Source organism: Podarcis liolepis, assembly GCF_965112155.1.
Source record: "Podarcis liolepis genome assembly, chromosome: 2".
In the NCBI taxonomy this organism is placed as follows: domain Eukaryota; kingdom Metazoa; phylum Chordata; class Lepidosauria; order Squamata; family Lacertidae; genus Podarcis; species Podarcis liolepis.
In genome coordinates this window covers 25,959,330-25,972,108 of record NC_139555.1, presented here as the reverse complement: position 1 = coordinate 25,972,108, position 12,779 = coordinate 25,959,330, and the positions used below count along the sequence as shown (strand labels likewise).

The following is a 12,779-nucleotide window of genomic DNA, read 5'->3' as shown; positions in this document are numbered from 1 at the left end:
AGGCAAGGGCTTCATGAGATTTCACTGAGGGCTCTGTGCAACCCTCAGAACAAAGGCTGTGTCATCCTTGATCTAAGAGGACTTTGTATAGTCCTGCAGAAAAAGGCACCACAACAAAAAAATAATGTGATCCCAGATCTGCGTCTATAGCGTGCCTTACCAAGTAATACAAGACCCTGATGTTGGGAAAGATTGAGGGCACAAGGAGAAGGGGACGACAGAGGACAAGATGGTTGGGCAGTGTTCTTGAAGCTACCAGCATGAGTTTGACCAAACTGCGTGAGGCAGTGGAAGACAGGAGTGTCTGGCGTGCTCTGGTCCATGGGGTCACGAAGAGTTGGACACGACTAAACGACTAAACAACAACAACAAAACCAAGTAATACTTCTGTATATGGCTCATTGGAGGTCAACACCCCCAAGAGAATTTGGTGTACACATTTGGCTCTAGCATATGGGCATAGCCTTTGATCACTATCAGCAAGACCCCATAGAACAGGATGCTCCGACCATCAGGTGAGCACTGAGGGGGTGATAATCAGCTACAGAGATTAGATATAGTGTTTTTATCTCATCTGAGATAAAATTATTCAGTTTTTAAATAAACATTTTCAGCAGTGCCAAGAACTGCTTACCCAGTTTCGGTCCATTTCAGCAAATGGTCTCTCATCCTCTAGCATTGGCCCTCATTTGCCTTCTCTTTCAATAGCCCTCAAAGCACAATAATTATGTCGTTGTTTAGTCGTGTCCGACTCTTCGTGACCCTATGGACCAGAGCACTCCAGGCACTACTGTCTTCCACTGCCTCCCGCAGTTTGGTCAAACTCATGCTGGTAGCTTCGAGAACACTATCCAACCATCTCATCCTCTGTCGTCCCCTTCTCCTTGTGCCCTCCATCTTTCTCAACATCAGGGTCTTTTCCAGGGAGTCTTCTCTTACCAACGTTCATGGTTCTTACACTCCAGGTTCCTATGCAATAATTTTCTTTACAGCATTGGACTTTCCTTTCGCTTCCAGGCATATCCGCAACTGAGTGACCTTTCAGCTTTGGCCCAGCCACTTCATCAGTTCTGAATCTACTTGTACCTGTCCTCCGCTCTTCCCCAGTAGCATGTTGGACGCCTTCCGACCTGAGGGGCTCATCTTCCAGCGTCATAACTTTTATATGCCTGTTGTCTTTGTCCATGGAGTTTTCTTGGCAGGGATACTGGAGTGGCTTGCCGGTTCCTACTCCAGGTGGATCATGTTTGGTCAAAACTCTCCACTATGACCTGTCCGTCTTGGGTGGCCCTGCACAGCATAGCTCATAGCTTCTCTGAGTTATTCAAGCCCCTTTGCCATGGTAAGGCAGTGATCCATGAGGGAGCGCAATAATTATAAAGAACAAAATTAATTAACATTAGTGTTGGGGCAAAATCCCTTCCTCACTGCATCGCCACCTCTGCATTTGTTTTATTTTGAAATCTTTAAGATAATATTTTAGTTTTCTGTTATGTTGCTTTGACTGTATACTCTATATTTGATTTTCTTCGGATTGTTTTATTTATGTTTTATTGGTTTAATATGCTGTAAACTGCTTTGAGATTTTTCTTAAAAATATAAAGAGGTATAGAAATTAAATAAATAAATTTGAGAGCTGCAAATTTAGAAGGCAATTTGGCAACTCGTGGGGAAACAATGAGGCCCTTTTCCCTTTGCATTGTACACAATTTTACTACACAGTAAAATTCTTAATGGAACAGCAGAATCCTGTGCGACAGTGCAGTGGGATTTACGCCCAAGTAAATCTGAGGCTGTAGTCATAACTCTGCCCTGATATTTTTGCCTTTGGGTGGTGGTGGTTAGGGTGGTATGGAGAGGAGAACTGATGAGGGGAACTCTACCATGTCCATGATGGGCTGGCCTGGATGGGAGTTGGAGTTCAACAACACACAGAGGGCACCAGGTTGGATAACCCTGGCATAGAGAATTTTCTTTTATGCCAAAGGGAGCTATCTCCCTCTGCCCCCTACCGCATGGAAGCTGAATAGCTGGGCAGGGGATGTTCTGCAGTGTTTGCACACAAGTACAATACATTTAATGGGATGTCTTGTGAGCCATTAGTCTTCAGTGTCTGAGAGTTTTACACAGCCAAAGAAGTCTATAATTACACACCACAAAACTCACCCTTATTATGTGTTTGACTCAGTCCAGTTTGCCCAGGCATTTCTAAATGTACTTGTATATACCTCATGGAATACATTAACTTTCTCATTCTGGCTTTCTTTAAGGAACAAAATACTCTCAAACCTAAATGGAACTTGATTATCTAGTTAAAGTAAATCTATCGAGGACTGCTTCTAAAGTGAGTTTCACCATACATGTTATTTTTCAAAAATACGTATCAAAACATGGGTGTAACATGGCCAAGTATATGTTTTTGTTAAGTGTGGATAGTCCCAGCTTTTAAAACAACCCAGAGCCAAGGCATTGTGCTTGTCTTGGGGTGCCTGTACTTTGACAGTCAGTACTTTGCGAAAGACAATCAAGCACATACAGTGGTACCTCGGGCTACAGATGCTTCAGGTTACAGACTCCACTAACCCAGAAATAGTACCTCGGGTTAAGAACTTGGCTTCAAGATGGGAACAGAAATCGCACAGCAGTGGCATGGTAGCAGCGGGAGGCCCCATTAGCTAAAGTGGTGCTTCAGGTTAAGAATAGTTTCAGGTTAAGAACAGACCTCCAGAACATATTAAATAACACTGTATTGCACTCTGCCACCAAAGTACAACAAACACCGAAATTTATCTCTGAAATTCATCTTTTTTGGCAGGTGACATGGAAACGAATTTAAAAAGTATTTGATGAATAAATGATTAATAGGAATAGGTGATCAGCAGCCTGCAAGCATATCAGGATGAATTCTCATTGTCATCTGAGCACCTCATAAGTGTATCAGAACAAATGTTCAATAAAGATCGGACATAGTTTAACACAAGCCTCATGAAAGCAAATCAGAATGAATGCTAAATAGTTTGTCTGGAGGACAAAGGATAGTGCAGTATGCATACCGATGCCTGCCCAGATAACTCTAGGAACTCCAAAATCCAGGAAGAAATTTGGATGTAAAAGCTTCCAAGCCTTCCATGACAACAAATTCATGTGCAATAGCACTTCCTCCCCCAAATACGGCCCTATACCCCCCCCCCAAAAAAAAATCTCTGATAAATATATCATTTCTGTTGCAGGAGAACAGATCACTATCCCACACAGGTCAAACATTGAATGATTTGCTCTTTGTAGCTCTTCCTTTAACATCGTAACACAACATACAATGATGTCATCCTCAAAACATTCATGAAGGAAGTATGCTGTTTTTATTTTTAACCATGTCAATCTGCTCTGGGCATGCATCACTCTTCTTCTTTATATTTTCTGTGTACGTTAGTGTTCCTGTGACCAACGAGTCTGACTCAGAAGTCCTTCAGGCCCTGATGCTTCCCAGTCCTTCGAGGAAAAAAAGATTGCATGAAAATATCTGGATCCCATCTTGACGTCATTCAGGACGACGTGTCCTTCAGACCCTGCTTGGCCTAATTAGTTATCCTTCAGGCAGTTCCTACTTAAAAAGTCAGGAAGAACCTTCTCCGTACCCTCTTAACCCTCCCTTTTAAGCACGAGCTTTCCAGGCCTCACCCCTCTGCTTTCACACCATGATGAACAGACATGATCTTGCGTAGCAGCTGTCCACCCAGAAGCTCCCAGGCCAGCAGCTTATTACTTGGCAGGGCCAGAGAGCCAAAGCCCATAAACCAGAGGAGGCTGGAACAGTTTCCCATATATACCGCCAAGAAGCAAGCAGCATGTGACACAGCCCGCCCCTTCATTGTGACTGTGGTGTTAAGTCTTCCAGAAAAGGAAATGTTTATGAGACGGGGAGAAACAAAGGAGGAAACTTGCAAGACTGTGTTCCATGTAGGTCAGCTTTTCTTAGAAAACTTAGAAGGATTTAGCCCCAGTACCCAAAGCAGTGCCCCCAAACCCTGGTGCCATTTTACTGCCTGGTATTTGATAGTTACTTTGTGCGGCAAAACGGAACCCAGCATATTTCTTCTACACCTTTAAACTGGTTTAACAGTCATTAAGTTTCCCAAGGGAATGCTGGGAACAGCCGCTCGCTGAGGGGCTGCCTAGGGATCTGTAATAAAATTCTCAAACTGCCTTTCCCAGGATTCTTTGGAAAGAGCCATGACACTTACAGAGCCAGCCTGTGCGTGCCTACTCTGAAGTAAGTCACACTGAGCTTTATAGTAAGTCCCACATAAGTGGGTTTAGGGCTGCAGTCTTGCAGCACAATCCTATGCATTGCCTACACAGAAATAAGCCCCACTGAGGGTTTGGTAACAAGTATAATGATCCATGATCACTGCGGATGGTGACAGCAGTCACGAAATTAAAAGACACCTGCTTCTTGGGAGAAAAGCAATGACAAACCTAGACAGCATCTTAAAAAGCAGAGACATCACCTTACCGACAAAGGTCTGTATTGTTAAAGCTATGGTTTTCCCAGTAGTGATGTATGGAAGCGAGAGCTGGACCATAAAGAAGGCTGATAGCCGGAGAATTGATGCTTTTGAATTATGGTGCTGGAGGAGACTCTTGAGAGTCCCATGGACTGCAAGAAGATCAAACCTCTCCATTCTGAAGGAAATCAGCCCTGAGTGCTCACTGGAAGGACAGATTGTGAAGCTGAGGCTCCAATACTTTAGCCACCTTATGAGAAGAGAAGACTCCCTGGAAAAGACCCTGATGTTAGGAAAGATGGAGGGCACAAGGAGAAAGGGACGACAGAGGACGAGATGGTTGGACAGTGTTCTCGAAGCTACGAACATGAGTTTGACCAAACTGCGGGAGGTAGTGGAAGACAGGAGTGCCTGGTGTGCTCTGGTCCATGGGGTCACAAAGAGTCGGACACGACTAAATGACTAAACAACAACATAATGCAGCAACCAAGGATAAGAACAAAAACATCAGTGAGGGAAGGGCGGGAAGTAAAAAAGAAAAATATATGCAAATGGTATACAGCAAATCTGTTAAATATTTTGAAACTTAATGAAAAATCAATTCTTAAAAAGCCCCACTGAGTTCACTAGGGCTTGCAGTCAAGGGTGTATATCAGAGACGAGGAACCTGACGCCGAGAGCCCAAATGCGGCTCTCAAAAGTCTTAACCCTTTCCTCAGGCTGCACACCTGCTTGAGCTGCACCCCTCGGCAGCCCTGATTTGTACCTTCCTTGGGTGTTCTTGCCTGACTGGAATTTGTCCTTGAGCACTGATAAATTTGCGTCTTGCTTGCTTAGATGGTGGGCGGAATGAATGTGTGAAGGAACTAGCCTACTGCACAAAGGTAAAAATTGTGTTTACTGCCCCACCCAACTTGGATTCCTTTCAGCAGCAATAAGAAATTATTAATTATTATTATTTGCATATTAATATATCTACTATGTAAGTCCCATGCCACTAGAACAGTGATATTTCAAGGGCTGTTTACAAGGAAGAACGTTAAAGATAAGGTATCAGCATATAAAATAATACATGAAAATAAAAAAGGGAAAAGACAGCTTACAAATAACAATTACAGGTGCCCTTGGCCTGGTCTGGTCTTGAAAGCAGCAAAAATTCATGGAAGTAGGAGCCAGGGAGCACTATGCTTCCAATGGCCCAATCAAGACCAGAAAACAATTGGCCTTTCTCACAATATGACATTACAATATGATTGTCCCATCAGAATACTCCTCCCCCAAAATAATAATCCAATTACCCAGAGAAAATATAGAGCATCCTATTGCCTAAGCTTCTTGAGATATTTTGTAATAGGAAAGGGAGATAACTAAAAGTGCAGCTGGACTCTCTATCATGGATGAGATCCATCAGGGGTAGCCAACAAGGTGCCTTCCAGATGTTTCAGACTACAACTGTTTATCAGCCATACTCAGCAAGGCCAGTGGTCAGGGATGCTGGGAACTGGAGCCCAAAACATCTGAAGGGCACCACACTGGCTACCCATGAGGTAAACATGTCAACTGAGTTAGCTGGATTCTTAGGTTGTTGTCCTTATGTTCCTTCATTTAGCCCTGACATTGATTCCTTAATATTGTAGAAAATTGTTTAATGTGGAAGCATTAACAACAGCCATTTGCCATAACTGCCTTTAAAGCTTTCATAGCCTTGCCATTATTATTATTATTATTATTATTATTATTATTATTATTATTATTATTATTATGCTTCTTGGGAGAACAGCAATGACAAACCTAGACAGCATCTTAAAAAGCAGAGACATCACCTTACCAACAAAGGTCCATATAGTTAAAGCTATGGTTTTCCCAGTAGTGATGTATGGAAGTGAGAGCCGGATCATAAAGAAGGCCGATCGCCGAAGAATTGATGCTTTAGAATTATGGTGCTGGAGGAGACTCTTGAGAGTCCCATGGACTGCAAGAAGATCAAACCTATCCGTTCTTAAGGAAATCAGCCCTGAGTGCTCACTGGAAGGACAGATCCTGAAGCCGAGGCTCCAATACTTTGGCCACCTCATGAGAAGAGAAGACTCCCTGGAAAAGACCCTGATGTTGGGAAAGATGGAGGGCGCAAGGAGAAGGGGACGACAGAGGATGAGATGGTTGGACAGTGTTCTCGAAGCTATCAGCAGTTTGACAAAACTGCGGGAGGCAGTGGAAGACAGGAGTGCCTGGCGTGCTCTGGTCCATGGGGTCACGAAGAGTCAGACACGACTAAACGACTAAACAACAACATTTTATTACTTGTACCCTGCTCATCTGGCTGAGTTGCCCTAACCGTTCTACATAGCTTCCAACACATATAAAAACATAATATAACATCAGAAAATTTTAAAAAAACCTTCCCTAAACAGGGCTGCCTTCAGATGTCTTCTAAAAGTCAGATAGTTGTTTATTTCCTTGACATCTGATAGGAGGGCATTCCACAGGGCAGGCGCCACTACCAAAAAGGGCCTCTGCCTGTTTCCCTATAACTTCACTTCTCTCAGTGAAGGAACCACCAGAAGTTCCTCGGAGGTGGACCTCAGTGTCCTGTTCAAACAATGGGTGTTGAGATGCTCCTTCAGGATCACTTAGGGTCACTTAAGTCACCATTCCACTTGTTTACCTTTACCATGAGTGAAGAAAGTGTCTTATTTAGAGGAGTCAGTCAGTCACAGATGTCCTCTTTCTGAATGAAGTTCATGATCTTTACATGATGACAATTTCCGTCTAACCAACATTCCTTCAACTCTGAAGCTTCTAATGGCAAAAGCCTGATAGGCCAATGATGAAGCTAAATTCTTACTATTTGCCTAAGTCAGAACAATAAAGCCAGGGGTCTCTTCAGACAATAAGTCAAATAAGATTATGATTTATTAAAAAAAAATTGGCTGAGCTTCCTTCCTCCCATATGATTAAGAAACAATAATACAAAGCTTTTTCAAGAGCTCCAAAAGCAGAGAAGGGGCTATGGTTAAGTGATATATTTCAGGCCTGCGACTGAGCACGGTGTAAGTTACTTTTGCCACTGCTGACTGTTTATTATGTTTGTCTGGTTGCCTGGGGAACCAGCTCACGCCGTTTCACTCATTTTATAATGTTCCTGTAAATGTTAGGTAGGGCCGGGATTTATTATGCACTGTCAACACCTCAAATGGAACGCGCCGCTGAGCTCCACTGACTTGGCAATGTGCCGGTGCTTAGTCCCCATTTATTTCTTTAAAAAAAAACAACCCAAAAACTTTTTGCATCCAGATTTTTACGCAAGTAACCCAGTGTTTGTGTATGTTTCTGTTTGCTTGTGTACATCTCTCCAACAATAAATATAACCTGTAAGCTTCTCAGTGAAGCTGGCTGCCAGAGAAGAACTGGTGTCGAAGTGGTTGGGCATTTGTGTCAAGGGAACAAGTGAGTTAGCAAGCAACCAACTCAGCCAATTGCTGTTGGGTGGAATCAGTGACTTGTTATTTGTGAGAGGTAAATTTTTAGGGGAGGGAGGCATGGGGATCTATTTACTGAGAGTGTTTCTCATCCCTAAGCAGTATGACCCCATCGTCACCAACCCAACAGCCCTCTGTTGCCTTGGGAGATGAGTAATGAAAATTATCAAGGCTGGAGTGTGCTGGTTTTCGTTTCCTTCATCTGTCCCGAGCATGACAGAGCATATTTGACTGCAAATTAGCTGGCATAAGGCACAATAGATGTCTTTGGGAAAACAGGACAATTGAGCTGGGATAAATAAAGGGAAACAGGGTGAGATCGTTGCCATCAGAATTCAGTTGGTGTCTTGCCATGGAACAGAACCACAATATTCAATTTCTGCATTGTTTGCAGAAGTTCAGCTTGGCACCAAATGTTGTCTGATAGCACTCTGCTGAATTTTTATCTCTCTATATGCTGATGTACCACTTTGCTTTAGAAAAAGTATTCAAAACCATAGATCAGTTTACATGGGGGTACTTTTTTGTTTGTTTTTATGAGCAGGTAGCATGTCAGTTCTGTCCCTTAAGTGGCATGTGACTTACTCTTATACTCCCATAAGTAAATGTTGATGGTTTGGATATCACTTATAGTCCTGAGTTGTAGAAATTAAGGTTAGAATAACAGTAGCAACTCCTATACTGAGGTTTGTGCAATATATCCCTTTCATATAAACCTATGCCACACAGCAGAAAACAATTATTTAGACATCAGATGAAGACATATGGATTTGCGGGGGACCCTCCTAAACCCTAGAAATCAATAAATGGTAGGGTTATTATTAATTGGGGTAGGGATGAAAGTACAAACTGCAGAACTGTGCCAAGCAAGGAATGCCTGGGCTGGCTTATGCAAACCAGCCTGGCCAGCCTAGCAAAGAGCAAATCTGTTAACATGACAAAAAGGGGTTGATGGGCTTTCTGAAAAGAATCCTTTGGCCTGGGGAAACAGGCATTGCCAAGGTGATGGAGTATATGTTTGACATGGCAGGAAAAGAGAGTTTTTCAGCAAGGTGTTCTGGGAAGAAAAAGGGGAGAGAAAAGACAGGGATCCATCTTGGGAAGGCTGGCTGAAGGCTGGCTGGCTGAGATACCTTGGATCCCAAGGTTGCAGTGCTGTGGGAGATGACCCCCTCTGGAAATGACCATGCTGTGAAATCTGAACTCTGACAGTGTAAATAGTTGAATAAACCATATTTCTATAAGCTATGACAGTCTCCGCTATGTCTCAATTCTCCCAAGGAGCACAGACTCTGGCTGAGTGCCTGGAATCTTGCAAAGAGTGGGGGTGGCACCCAGTTTTTGTAACAATACAAACACACACACACACACACACACACACAGAGAGAGAGAGAGAGAGAGAGAGAGAGAGAGAGAGAGAGAGAGACCACATATATGAAGACACATATACACACATAGCTGATGGCAACATAGAATGACTTTACAGCCCAGCAGCCTTTCTAATCAATCTGTCTTTCAGCATAGGAGGCAACCACAGCAGCAAGACTATGTCAGCAAAATCACAGCTGCTCCTTTTAATTGCCTCCTAATTTGACTCTCTGGAGCTGGCTAATTTGAACAGTTCACCTCTAGGATCCTGTGAGGTCTCCGATGCTAATTGATTTTGTCTTGCTTAATCAGAGCCGCAAAAAGCAGACCTCATTTATGCTGACTGTTTTCTAAGCTGAGTTCTGGCAGTGGGTGATAGAATGGAAAGAAAACACACACACACAAACCCGAATGGGGAGGGGGAGGCCATCAAAGCACTTGTTGGCCAAAATCTGATTAAAATTGCAAGAAGCCAAGGCTCGGTGCTGAAAGGTGAGATTCCACTATATATTATATAAATATATAGCTTTATAGCCCTTGAAATGCGTTATGAGGAGACCTCAAATGACTTTGCGAAGCCTTGGTATATTATATGCGTGAAACATTAAAAAAGCAAACTTTCAGACTTGTACCACTGTTTTAAAATGTGGCTTTTCAAACATTTCCCTTTCTTTCTTGTGCTCAGTGTCAAGATAAGATTTAATGGAAAAACAATAAAACATTCTTCATATACATAAGAAAAAAGGGAGAAGTATAAATCAAGGAATGGGGTATTTCAATTTCTTTTCTTTTCTTTTTTCTTTTAAAAAAACAATTTAGTTTACATAGTTATAATTTAGGGCACATTCTGTTATTCTAGATCCATAAGCTGTATGTATTCATATCTCTGGAAGTGGTAGGAACCAAAACAGAGTGTGCACATTTGACTCTGTAATACCCTCAGTAATACTCACAGTCCTATAGTTTTTTTTTTAATTTATGTGTAGCACCACAAACACTGACATGGCTGTTTAACCACTCTCTATTGGCAGGCAACCCCTCCCTAATTTGCCCGTCCCATGTCCGATAAAGGGTGTTGCATAGGAGCCATCTTCGGATGTTATCGGACATATTCTACATCAGGCATAGGCAAACTCGGCCCTCCAGATGTTTTAGGACTACAATTCCCATCATCCCTGACCATTGGTTCTGTTAGCTAGGGGTCAGGGGAGTTGTAGTCCCAAAACATTTGGAGGGCCAAGTTTGCCTATGCCTGTTCTACATCTCCCAGAATCATGGGTTCCCACTTGTTAAGGAACCCTCCATGGATACACAAGGTCATCTGCTGCTGAAGGACACTTAATACACGCAAAGGGGTAAGAGGATTCACAAGGTTCTGGGAGGTGGGGATATATGTACATCTCCACATGTGCTCTCTTCAGGTGTGCAGACAGCTAATGTCATACCTCTTATATCTTGCATACAACTGACACAGGCAACTCGGATTACCAAGATATCCAAATACATTCTCTGCCATTGACAAATTGCTTATACAGTGGACTCTGGGTGCGAACGTGATCCGTGCGGGATGCACATTCACAACCCACAGCGTTCGCAACCCGCATCTGCGGGTTGCAATTCAGCGCTTCTGCGCATGTACAAAGCATGATTTAGTGCTTCTGAGCATGCGCGACCACTGAAACCCGGAAGTAACCTGTTCCTGTACTTCCAGGTTTCGGCAGTCCACAACTCAAAAGAACACAACCTGAAGCAGCTATAACCCGAGGTATGACTGTATCAAGTCATACCATTCCAAGATCAATCTCGGAGCTGATAGCTTGTAGCCTGATGATACAACATAGTTTGTAGCATTAGGATACATAACAGTTTGCAGCATGATGATACAAGCAGCATGATGATACAAAAAGAGTTATCAACACTAGGACTGCGTGTAAATATTAGGATTGTATCAGATTCAGATGAATCCCAAATCCTGGCCCAAAGTGGGCTGATTTGGACAGATTTGGGGCTTGCCCAAATGAACATAGGGGCCTCCAAATTAATTTCAACATGGGGGTGGTGTAGGGGAATTCTGGACAGTAGGTATCCCAAAAGAGAGACCTTTCTTCCAAGCTTGACGTATAAGGAAAACATTATGGTAGGGAAGGAGGAGCTCTTTTGTGACTGACAGGTCTAACTTCCAACCAGAGGGAGCAAAGTGCTTGGGGATAGAATGTTGAAGTAATGTGTCATCTTGTTTTTGTCCATTCTGTGCTCTTTGCTAGATTTCCTAGTCACATGCCCAAACACCCACTTCTGTCAAATTAGTTTCTGTGACTTTAAGTTGCAGCTGAGCAGAACACAAACATTGTTATGTACTGAAGTTCTCACCCTGAGCCAGCAGGGGGATACTGTAGATAGTTATGCAAATAAGGGATCAAAAGAGATGTTCAGTGATTGGATAGCTTTAGAAAATTGTTACTGTTGCGTTCTAGTGGAGCTCTATATAAGCAGGCTGACTGAACCCTTCAGTTCAGTTCTGTTCTGGCCTCTGAATAAACAAGAGCTGTTTGAAGAATTGCTGTGTCGTCTGATATGTTCACCCGCAACTTAACAAGTGTGGAACAGTTTTCTTTCTTTTTAAAAATACAATAACACACTAGCTCCTACACATTTTCTTCTTTTCTCCTGCGGGGTATTTCCCCAGGGCCACTTTTATGATGTATACCATTTTCACAATAAAATGAGCACAAAAACAGGGGAGGAAGCAAATTCATCTTACTTTTCCACAGGGAGTCAGACCCTTATATTCCCAGAGGGGCTTCAACTACCCACATCCCCCCTCCACTTAATAACCACCCACTGACCACTTCCTTGACCCAAAAAAATCCCCATTCCCAGGGAGGATCAATGAACTGAAATCCCCCTCTCGGATTTTATTCACTGGAATTTGGTGCAGTTTAGGAGCTGAGCCACACCTCTTTTGTTTTCCAAGCAGGGGCCCCCTCTTCTTATTGAGTGCTGCAGCAAGACTATAAATTTAGGGCAATCAATCAAAGGAGCCCCGGCTGATAAAGTGCTCAGCCCCAGTGACAAAGTATCAAGGTTACAAGTGGGTTTGGCAGTGAGGTGAGGAGACTAGGCAAACTACTACTGCTACTACTACTACAGTGGTACCTCTAGTTATGTACTTTATTCATAGAATCATAGAGTTGGAAGAGACCACAAGGGCCATCGAGTCCAACCCCCTGTCATTCTAGAGGTCCGTTCTTAACCTGAAACTGTTCTTAACCTGAAGCACCACTTTAGTTAATGGGGCATCCCGCTGCCGCCGCGCCTCCGGAGCACAATTTCTGTTCTTATCCTGAAGCAAAGTTCTTAACCCGAGGTACTATTTCTGGGTTAGCAGAGTCTGTAACCTGAAGCGTATATAACCTGAAGCGTATGT

At 43.1% G+C, this 12,779-nt stretch overlaps 1 long non-coding RNA gene across 1 annotated transcript in view; it reads left to right on the top strand.

Moving 5' to 3' along the window:
• The window catches only part of LOC310700768, a 262,967-nt gene extending 262,606 nt beyond the window's left edge, over window positions 1-361 (top strand). Inside the window, exon 3 of the long non-coding RNA XR_014522806.1 lies at window positions 253-361. This is a non-coding gene — a long non-coding RNA (uncharacterized lncRNA). The remainder of the gene's footprint in view (window positions 1-252) is intronic.
• Window positions 362-12,779: the final 12,418 nt, after the last annotated feature.